This window comes from Macaca mulatta, chromosome 10 (genome assembly GCF_049350105.2).
Source record: "Macaca mulatta isolate MMU2019108-1 chromosome 10, T2T-MMU8v2.0, whole genome shotgun sequence".
In the NCBI taxonomy this organism is placed as follows: Eukaryota; Metazoa; Chordata; class Mammalia; order Primates; family Cercopithecidae; genus Macaca; species Macaca mulatta.
This window is the reverse complement of record NC_133415.1, coordinates 37,135,001-37,145,000: the sequence shown is the minus strand read 5'-3', so window position 1 is coordinate 37,145,000 and position 10,000 is coordinate 37,135,001.

Here is a 10,000-nt window from a genome sequence, read left to right as displayed (position 1 = left end):
CCGGCCAGGCGGAGGTCGACCTTCACACACATCACACGAACACCTGCCCGGGAGGGACCACCGGGCCGCACTCGGGCGCACGCACGCGCCGAACGGGGCAACGCCACGCGGGGAGAGGACAGGCCTTCCCCCCCCCCACGACGCCGACGACGCCCGAGACCACACGCCTCGGGGGAGGGCCGCAGCAGGCCCGGGAAGCGAGGCGCACCCGGTTGGGGGGGGCCGCGCGCCGACCCGATGCGGAAGAGCGGGCCGGGACAAGACGAGACGCCGGGCGAGGCAGGCGGCCAAGCGGGGAGGGGGGGGCGCCGGGGGACGCCTCCGGCGCAGTCGACCGCCACCAGGACGCACGCGGGGGTCTCACCGCCAGCAGCCTCCGAGCACGAAGGCGGCCCCGCGTGGCACCTGGAGCGGCCGACCAGGCCTTCAGCGATCCCTGCGGCTCCCCCACCGCCACGCCCAGTCGCACGCGGCCAGAGCCCCCGGAGCCCGCTTCCCCCCAACACGCACCGCAAGGCCGACCCAAACCCTCCGGGCGCCCACCGGGCCGCCACCGACCTGGCCCCGAAGGCGCGCGCCGTGGGGGTACGCGGACACCGGGCCAACCAGCGTGGCCGGCGGCGGCGACGCCCCCAGAAGGCGGAGCCGGGTTCGGGCCCAGACGGGGCGGCCAACAGCATAAAAGCCGGTGAGCCGCTCGGGGAAGAGAGGATCGGCAGGCGGCGGACAGGGAAAAGGAGCACAAGGCAGGCAAGGAGCCAGGGGGCCACGGAGACGAGGGCACGGGGAACCCGCAGGGGGCTAACTCGGGCAAGCAACCCTCAGGCGCGGCCGGGCCACCAGGAAAACACGGCCACGGGATCCCACCGCCACAGACACGAGGGCGGTCCCGCAGCGCCCCGCCTGGGACGCCGAACGGCCCTTGGGCAGCCCACCGAGCAACCCCCTCACGAGCCCCGGGTCCCGCCACCGGCGGCCCCAAAGCAACCTCAGCCACAAGCCCAACACCAGGGGCCACATGTCGCCCGTCTCTCGTCCGTCCCGGACCCGGTCCCGCTCCGGGAGACCGGCGCGCCGCCCCGTGGGGACGGCTCGCTCCCCAAGGACCAGGCGGCCCCACACCCCGCGCCACGCGAACGCGGTCATCGGCAGCGGTCGCGGCTCGGCACGGGAGCGGGCGGAGAGCCGGCTCACAGCGGAGAGCGGCGTCGCGCGCCAGACGGAGTGCCACGCGCACCCGCCGCTCGCAGCAGCCTTCCCATCCGCTAGGACGTCGGGCCCGGCCCAGCGGGATCCTCCCCCAACTCGGAAGGGGGAGGCGCGGGCCACAGTAGACGACGAGCCGCGCGCTCGGCCCCCGCCGCGGGGTCCGGCGGAACCCTCACTGTCCCCCCACCTCATCCCATCGAGGCGGGGGCAGCGGAGGAGGAGGGTTCTCTGCAGGCGAGTCGCTACGGCAGCGCTACCACAACACAGAGAGAGGCGGCGAGCCGGGGGATCCGGTACCCCAAGGCACACCTCTCGGATCGCTAGAGAAGGCTTTCTCACCGAGGGTGGGTCACGCTCCCCACCCGCCAGTCGCCCCTCGTCGGGCCCGCAGAGGCGCTCAGGGACGCCTGGGGAAGGGAGGGGGCCTGCGGCGCGAGAAGAAACCTGCGGCAACCTGGAGCGTTTGCGGTCAGGGCAGGGGCCCGGCCGGCGCGCGTGCGCACAGCCCCCAAGGCCCCCCGCCGTCCACCCACCTCCTTTCTGTGAGGCAAGGCGCCTCCAGTTAACCCACACACGACCGATCGGAGGCAGAACGGCAGCCCCTCGGCGGCCGGCCGGCGCACGCGTGGCCGGCCCGAGCCCACCGCCACCGCTCACACGGCCCGCGCTCCCCCGCCAGAGGGGAGCACGGGACGTGCGCTCGCCAGACCAGGCGGCGCCCTTCCCCGCGTGGGAGGGGCGCGTCTCACTCAACCGCCTCGACCCGCACAGCCAACGAGCTCCCTCAGGACCCACGCGCGGACACCATGGCGGCGACCGGAGGAGGGGGCGCTGGGGGCGGGAGCGACACACCACCGCTCGGCCTCGGGCACCTGAGAGACAGCCCGGGGCGCTCCAGGAGCACCGCAAAGGCCCAGGCGGAGCCAGCGCTCGTGCAATACCCGAGAGGGCAGCACGGCGGGCCAGCGGGACAGCACCCCCACCGCCGCGGAGGGGGGCGGCCCACGAGGCGACGACCACAAGAGGCGAAAGCGAGGAGTGCCTGCTGCGTCAGAGGACCCCCGCTGACCCACGCCGGACGCCACGAGGCAGACGGCGGGGTCGGGACAGCGAGGTCGGGCCGGGTTCCGCACCCCAGTGCCTCCCAACGCACCGCCCGCAGGCGGGGATGGGAGACGGGGGAAACCCCGCGGGCGGGACGAGAAGAACGGGTCTCATTCACCACGAATGCCCGCCCCTCGCCCGTCGCGGCTCGGTCCCGGCCCGGGAGAGCGTGACATCACCACATCGATCAGGGAAAGCATCCCCGGAGCAGGGTCGGCCAGCCAGCCACAGCCTCCCCAGAGGCCAGCGAGCAGATCAGCCTGGCCATCCCCAGCTCCAGGACAGGGGCGGCAGACAACCCGGCAGAGACGAGGAATGCCTGACACGCACGGCACGGAGCCAGCGGGAGTGGGGTTGTCTCGGCCGCCCCAGGTGCCCGCAGCGGGGAGCGCACGGTGGCAGGGTAAGCCCGCGCCACCTTCCCCGCCGCCCCCAGGTGGGTCAGAGACCCGGACCCAAGGCGGCACCGGGAGCTGGGACGCTCGGATGCATGAGAGACCGGGCACACGGGCCCCAGCAGGCGGCTCAAGCACGAGCAGGGCCGGCTAGCCGGGTCACCGGGAGGCCGAAGACCCGCGACGCATCCAAGAGACCCAACCTCTCCAGCGACAGGTCGCCAGAGGACAGCGTGTCAGCAATAACCCGGTGGCCCAAAATGCCGGCTCGGAGTGAAACATATACCTCCCCAGGAGACAGGAGGTCGAGTCACCGACCACGCCGCCGGCCCAGGGAACCCGCGACACGGGCATCTGTCCCCAAAATCGCCACCATCGCAGCCAGACACGGAGCACCCAGGGCCCTCTGGTCGACCCCAGGACACACGCCGGAGCAGCGCCGGGCCAGGGACGTCCTCCCGGCCACCCGTGCCACGCAGGGGCCGGCCCGAGTCTCCAGAGCGAGACTCGGAAGCGTTTCCGGCCGTCCCCTCGTACGACCGGGACACACGAGGGACCGAAGGCCGGCCAGGTGTGACCTCTCGGGCCGCACGCGCGCTCAGGGAGCGCTCTCCGACTCCCCACGGGGACTTGCAAACAACAGGTCACGGCAGAGGGACCGCTCCCCGGCACCCGGGGGACGAGGCAGGACGGTCCCCGGCTCCCCACGGGGACTTGCAGAAAAAATTCGGCCGCTGCCTCAGACGGCCAGGATGCGCGCGGGCCCGCGACCGGGCCGGGAAGGGTGTCCCCAGCCTCCCACCCCAAGCCCGGTGGGTCCCCGCGGGTCGCGGGTCAGGCCTCGGGAGCCGCGGCGTGCTGGTCGACCAACCCCGGCAGCCCCACACCCGGCTCTGGCCCGAAAGCGCAGCGACAACCTCTCCCCACATAAGCCTGCACGCCTGAGCTCTGACTCACAAGTGACGCGCCAGAGCTCTGGCGCGACCGGGACAGCCCGGCTGACGACCGCGGTCTTTCCGGAGCTCTGCCTAGCTCACAGCGGGGACGGTCCCCTCCCTCGGCAGCTGCCACCGCAGCTCCGGAAGCCAAGGGAACGATATAAAAGCGGCCGCCAGATGGAGTCCGACAACCGTCGCGAACGTCACCAAGACAGATCCGGATGGCAGGCCGGCCCGCGGACCGCAAAACCGAAACCGTGAGTCGAGAGACGCTATCCCGAGGCCGAAAACGCAGCCCCTGTACCCCAACCCCACAGAAACGGTCCCCAAACCCTGTCTCTGCATGGACCGCGACACAGTCAGAAGACAACCCACGGCGTGTGGATGTTCGGAGAGGCATCTCGGTGGGAGAAACAACAAGCAAGGACTCGGTCGCGGGTCGTTGAGGACACAGGGAGACACAGAATGCGTAGGCTCTTCCTGAATCCAGACAGAGAAGGAGGGAGGGAGGGAGGGAGGGAGGGAGGGAGGGAGGGAGGAAAGGCAGGCAGGCAGGCAGGCAGGCAAACATAAAGAAGGAAACAGAGAAAGAAAGAAAGGAAGGAAAACCTAAAGGAGAGAAAGAAAGAAAAGAGAAGAAAAGAGAAGACAAATATTAATATAAGTATTTCCATTTGTATATAGGTATAACATATAAAACTACATTAAAATAGAAAAAAATTTATATGCATACACATGAATGAACAGATAAAAATGAATAAACAAAAAATAAGATAACATAACATAAGCAAATAGGCCAGGCGCGGTGGCTGACGCCTGTGATCCCAGCACTTTCAGAGGCTGGGGGAGAGAGAGAGAAAAAAAATGAAAGAAAGAAAGAAAGAAAGAAAGAAAGAAAGAAAGAAAGAAAGAAAGAAAGAAAGAAAGAGAGAGAGAGAGAGAGAGAGAGAAAGAAAGAAAGAAAGAAAGAAAGAAAGGAAGAAAGAAAGAAAGAGAGAGAGAAAGAAAGACAGAAAGAAAGAAAGAAGAAAGAGAGAGAGAGAGGGAGAAAGACAGCGAGAAAGAAAGACGAGAGAAGAAAGAAAAAAAAAGAAAGAGGAAAGACAGGAAGAAAGACAAAGCAAGAAAGCAAGAAAACAAGACAGCAAGAAAGCACGACAGAAAGAGAGAAAGAGACAGAAAGAAAAAGCAAGAAAGCAGCAGAGAGAGAGAGAGAGAGAGAGAGAGAGAGAGAGAGAGAGGCGCGAGGCGAGGCGAGGCGAGGCGAGGCGAATCTACCTGCTTTCACTACATGTGGGGAGAATCAGGAAAGCCCCCACTAACAACAAGGCCTGAAGTGGAGCTGCCATCTGTGAAATCCGAGCAGAAGAGTCCACACGGGTTAAAGACACGAAGAAAGACAGGGAAACAACTGCTCAAAGAGAAGAACAATCTGGCCCAGCCAGGGTCTGTCTCCTGAAGTTGTGTGGGCAACGAGGGAGTGGGACGGAGGGAGGGAGTGGGACGGAGGGAGGGAGGGCCTCCGAGGCTCGTGTCAAACAATAAATGATAATAAAATAAAAGGAAGTTAAAAAAAAAAATTGCGCATCATTCGTAGCATCACTGACGCCTCGAAAGGCGAGAGGCATGTGTTTATGTCACTGTGGGACTGTTTTCTTTTTTCTTTTCTCTTTTTCTTCCCTCTCTTCCCGGAAACTCACTTTTTAATTATTTCATTTTCCTTTTCTTTTTTTTTTTTTAATTTTTAATTTTACTTTCATTTTTACTTTTATTTTTAATTGCTTGAGAGGTTGTCTCCCTCTCTCGCCCAGGCTGGTGTACAGTGGCGCGATCTCGGCTCACTGCAACCTCCGCCTCCCAGGTTCAAGTGATTCTCCTGCCTCAGCTCGGCCTCCCGAGTAGCTGAGATTACAGAGGCGCACGACCATGCCCGGCTAATTTTTGGTATTTTGACTAGAGACGGACGGGGTTTCACCATACTGGCCCTGCTCGTCTGACCACCTCGTGATCCAGCGATCCACCACCCTCGGCGTCCCAAAGTGCTGGGATGACAGGCTTGAGCCACCGCGCCGGGCCTAGTTATTCCTTTTATTTTATTTCTAATTTTTAATTGTACGTATGCACGTATGCATGTATGTATGTATGTATGTATGTATGTATGTATGCATGCATGCATGTATCTATCCTTTTCTTTTTTTTTGAGACGGACAGAGAGAGACAGTGAGAAACAGAGAGAGAGAGAGAGAGACAGACAGACAGACAGAGAGAGAGAGAGAGAAACAGACGGGGGGGGAGAGAGAGAGAGAGAGAGAGAGAGAGAGAGAGAGAGACCAACAGACAGAAGGACAGGCAGAGAAAGAGAGTAAGACAGAAGACAGACACAGGGAGAGAGACAAGCGGGGGGGGGGGGAGAGAGAGAGAGAGAGAGAGAGAGAGAGAGAGCTCCCAGACATCACGAAGCCGTTTCAATGACATATTCTCTCTGGTCTTTGTCTGGGGATATTCAGTTTTTCAACGTAGGCCTCAAGGGCTCCCAGATGTCCCTTTCGAATCTCTACAAAGAGAGTGTCTCCAACCTGCCTAATCAAAACAAAGGTGTAACCCTTTAGGATGAGTCCACACATCGCAAAGCAGTTTCTCAAATACATTCTTTCTAATTTTCATCTGGGAATATTAGGTGATTCACCATAGGCCTAAAGGGACTCCCAAAAATCCATTCAGAGAGACTGCCCAAAAAAAGTGTTTCTAACCTGATGAATCCAAAGAATGGTGTATCGCTAAGAGATCAATCTACGCATCACAAATCAATGTGACAGATAGCCTCTCTCTGGTTTTAATCTGTGGATAGTCTGCTTTCCAACGTAGGCCTCAATGGGTTTCCAAATGTCCCCTCACAGATTCTACGGAAAGCGTGTTTCCAACCTCCTGGTTCAAAAGAATTATCCGTTCGAGGTGAATCCACACGTCAAAAAGCAGTTTCACCAGCAGCAGTTTTTCTCCTTTTCCTCTGGGGATGTTCACTTTCACCAGGAGCCACAAAGGGCTCCCAAATGTCCCTTCGAAGATTCTGCAAAGAACTGCTTCCAATCGGCCGCGTGCAGCGGCTCACGCCTGTCATCCCAGCATTTTGGGAGGCAGAGGCGGGTGGATCACCTGAGGTCAGGAGTTCGAGACCAGCCTGGCCAAAACGGTGAAACCCCATCTCTACCAAGAACACAAAAAATTTGCCGGGCTTGGTAGCGGGTGCCTGTGATCCCAACTACTTGGGAGGCTGAGGCAGGAGAATCCCTTCAACTGGAAGGCAGAGGTTGCAGTGAGCCGAGATGGTGTCACTGCACTCCAGCCTGGGGGACAGAGTGAGAGTCTGTCTTAAAAAAAATAAAAACATTAAGAAAAAAATACTACTACTACAACAACAACAACAACAACAACAACAACAACAACAACAACAAAATGCTTCCAATCTGCTGAATCAACAGAAAGGTTTAACTCAGTAAGAGGAATCTACACATCGCTAAAAAGCAGTTTTACAGATAGCTTCTTGTTAGTTTTTATCTACAGTTTCCTGGTTTTCACCCTAGGCCTCGAATAGCTCCCAAATGTCCTTTTGCAGATTCTACAAAAGGGCCGCTTCCAACCTGGTATATCAAAAGAAAGGTTTCACTCTGTGAGATGAATCCACACACGACAAAGCAGTTTCAGAGACAGCTTCTTTCTAGTTTTTATTTGGGGATATTCGGTTTTTCACACTAGGCCTCAGTGGGCTCCCAAAGGTATACTCGCGGATTCTACAGAAAGAGTGCTTCAAACCTCCTCAATCAAAAATTAGTTGTAATTCGGTGCCATGAATCCACACATCACAAAGCGGTATCATAGAGAGCTTCTTTCTATTTCTCTGGTGGGGATACTCGGTTTTTCACAACAGGCCCCAGTGGGCTCCCAAATGTCCATTCTGCTTCCAAACTGCTGAATCCAAAGGCAGTTTTAACTCGGTATGATGAATCCACACGTCACAAAGCTGTTTCATGAAGACCTTCTCTCTCGTTTTTATCTGAAAACATAAGATTTTTTCACCATACGACACAAGGGTCTCCGAAATGTACACAGACAGATTCAACAAAAAAACCCTTCCAACCTGCTGAGTAAAAAGAAAGGTTTAACTCTGCGAGACGAATACACACACGACAAAGCAGCTTCACAGAGAATGGTGTTTTTTGTTTGTTTGTTTGCTTGCTTGCTTGCTTGCTTGCTTGCTTTTTGGTTTGTTTTCTTGGTTTTTTTTTTTTTTTTTTTTTTTTTTTTGGAGACGCACTTTCGCTCTTGTTGCTCAGACTGGAGCGCAATGGCGCCATCTCGCCTCACTGCGACCTCCGCCTCCCAGGTTCAAGCAATTCTCCTGCCTCCGTTTCCCTTCCCGAGTAGCTGGGATTACAGGCATGTGCCACCACGCCCGGCTAATTTTGTATTTTCAGTAGAGACGGGGTTTCTCCATGTGGGTCAGTCTGGTCTCGAACTGCCGACCTCAGGTGATCTGCCAGCCTCGGCCTCCCAAAGTGCTGGGATGACAGGCGTGAGCCACCGCGCCCGTACAATTGTATTGTATCGTATTGTATTGTATTTACATTGATTGATTGATTGATTGATGCTGCCTGATCAAAGGTCACTCAGGCCCAGTCGTCAAAGTGGCGATTTCCTAGGCAACAAGGAAGGGGGGAGCTTGGAGGTGGGGGCGGGGGCGGTGGAGAAGACACAGTTGCCCCAGGCTGTGCGCAGGCGGCCTGAGCTTCCTTCCTCTGTTGAGGCCTCCATTTTCAGAGTAACAGTGGCCGCTAGGTGATGCCCGACGTCTGCCAATGAGACTGTCAGCCCGGAATGAATTGGGATCGCCTGGAGGGGGAGGCGGGAGGGGGAAGGATGGAGGCCCCCACAGCACAGTGGGTCACCGCGCCCTTCCAGGCGATCCCCACAACTAATCGACCAGGGCCCCTGGGGGCACACAGCCTAAGACCCCAGCCATCGGATCATCTGGAACTTCTGTCCGAAGACGAGAGACGAGAGACCGACTGGAAATTCTCTCGGTCAAGGTCCAAACGTAAAAGAATCACTGACACAGACACCAGGACTAACTAAGACAATTTGTAAAAGTTTCCGTGTTTTGGGTGAATCCGCGTATTTCTGGATCACAAAATTACTGATTTTGAACATTGCGGTTTTTCCACTCCTTACGTGTACGGTCCTGTGATAGACAGACCAGGGGACTCCTCAGCTCAGAGTCCATGAGGCCAGAAGCTGACATCCTAAATTTCTATGTAGAATGAATTTCAGCAAGCCAGCCAAACACTCTGCCGTAAAACTGTCCGGAAGACAAGCGGTGGTGTTTCGGGGGCGGATTTGGGGGGGGGGGGGGAGCCGGGTGCGGTACGCTCACGCCTGTCATCCCCGCACTTTGGGAGGCCGAGGGCAGGCGGATCCCTCGAGATGGTGGCCATTGCACTCCAGCGTGGGCAACAAGAGCGAAAACTCCGTCCAAAACAAGAACAACAACAGAAACGTGAAGTGCCGTCTGCTGTTCTTTTTGCTTCCCACCCCGAGAAGAACAGAATACAGCTGTTGTCTCCCTGCCCGCCTGCCTGCCTGCCTGCCTGCCTGCCTGCCTGTCTGCGTGCCTGTCTGTCTGTCTGTCTGTCTGTCTGTCTGTCTGTGACAGGGTCTCGCTCTGTCTTTCGCCCAGACTGGAGTGCAGTGACACCATTGTGGCTCACTGCAGCCTCAACTTCCCCGGGGTTAGGGGATTCTTCTAAGGGATCCTACGGCCTCGGCCTCCCAAAGTGTTGGGGTTACAGGCGTGAGCCATCAGCACCCGGCCTGAGTTCATACATCTGGTCTCACTACGCCTTAACCACACGCCCGTGAAGCACTCAAGTCAAGAGAGAGTCGGCAAGAGACTTTCAGCATTCTCTCCCAAAACCAGTGAGGTGGATGGCGGCCCTGTGTTTCCCAAGCTCCTGTGGTTTTAAGTGGCCACGCGTAGAGGATAGATAGATTTAAAATGTTTCCAGAGAGGCGCAAGCCACAGTCATTCAGGACATCCGAGCGCGAGATGGGGTTTCTGACAGCGACTTAAGGGCCAGGGAGGGCCAGAGTCTGCCGAGGCCCTCGTTCCAGTGGTGGGGCCGATGGAACCCAAGGCTGAGGGAGCCAGCAGTCCGCACAGAGAGAGCTCCAGCCCTAGGCCCCACCGTGCAGACCGACTCAGAAGGAAGAGAGTCCCTCATCCTACATACGTCACATCCCTCCACTGAACTTGGGAGCGGATCCGTTTTCCAAACATGAGGTGACTCTCGGTTCGAAATG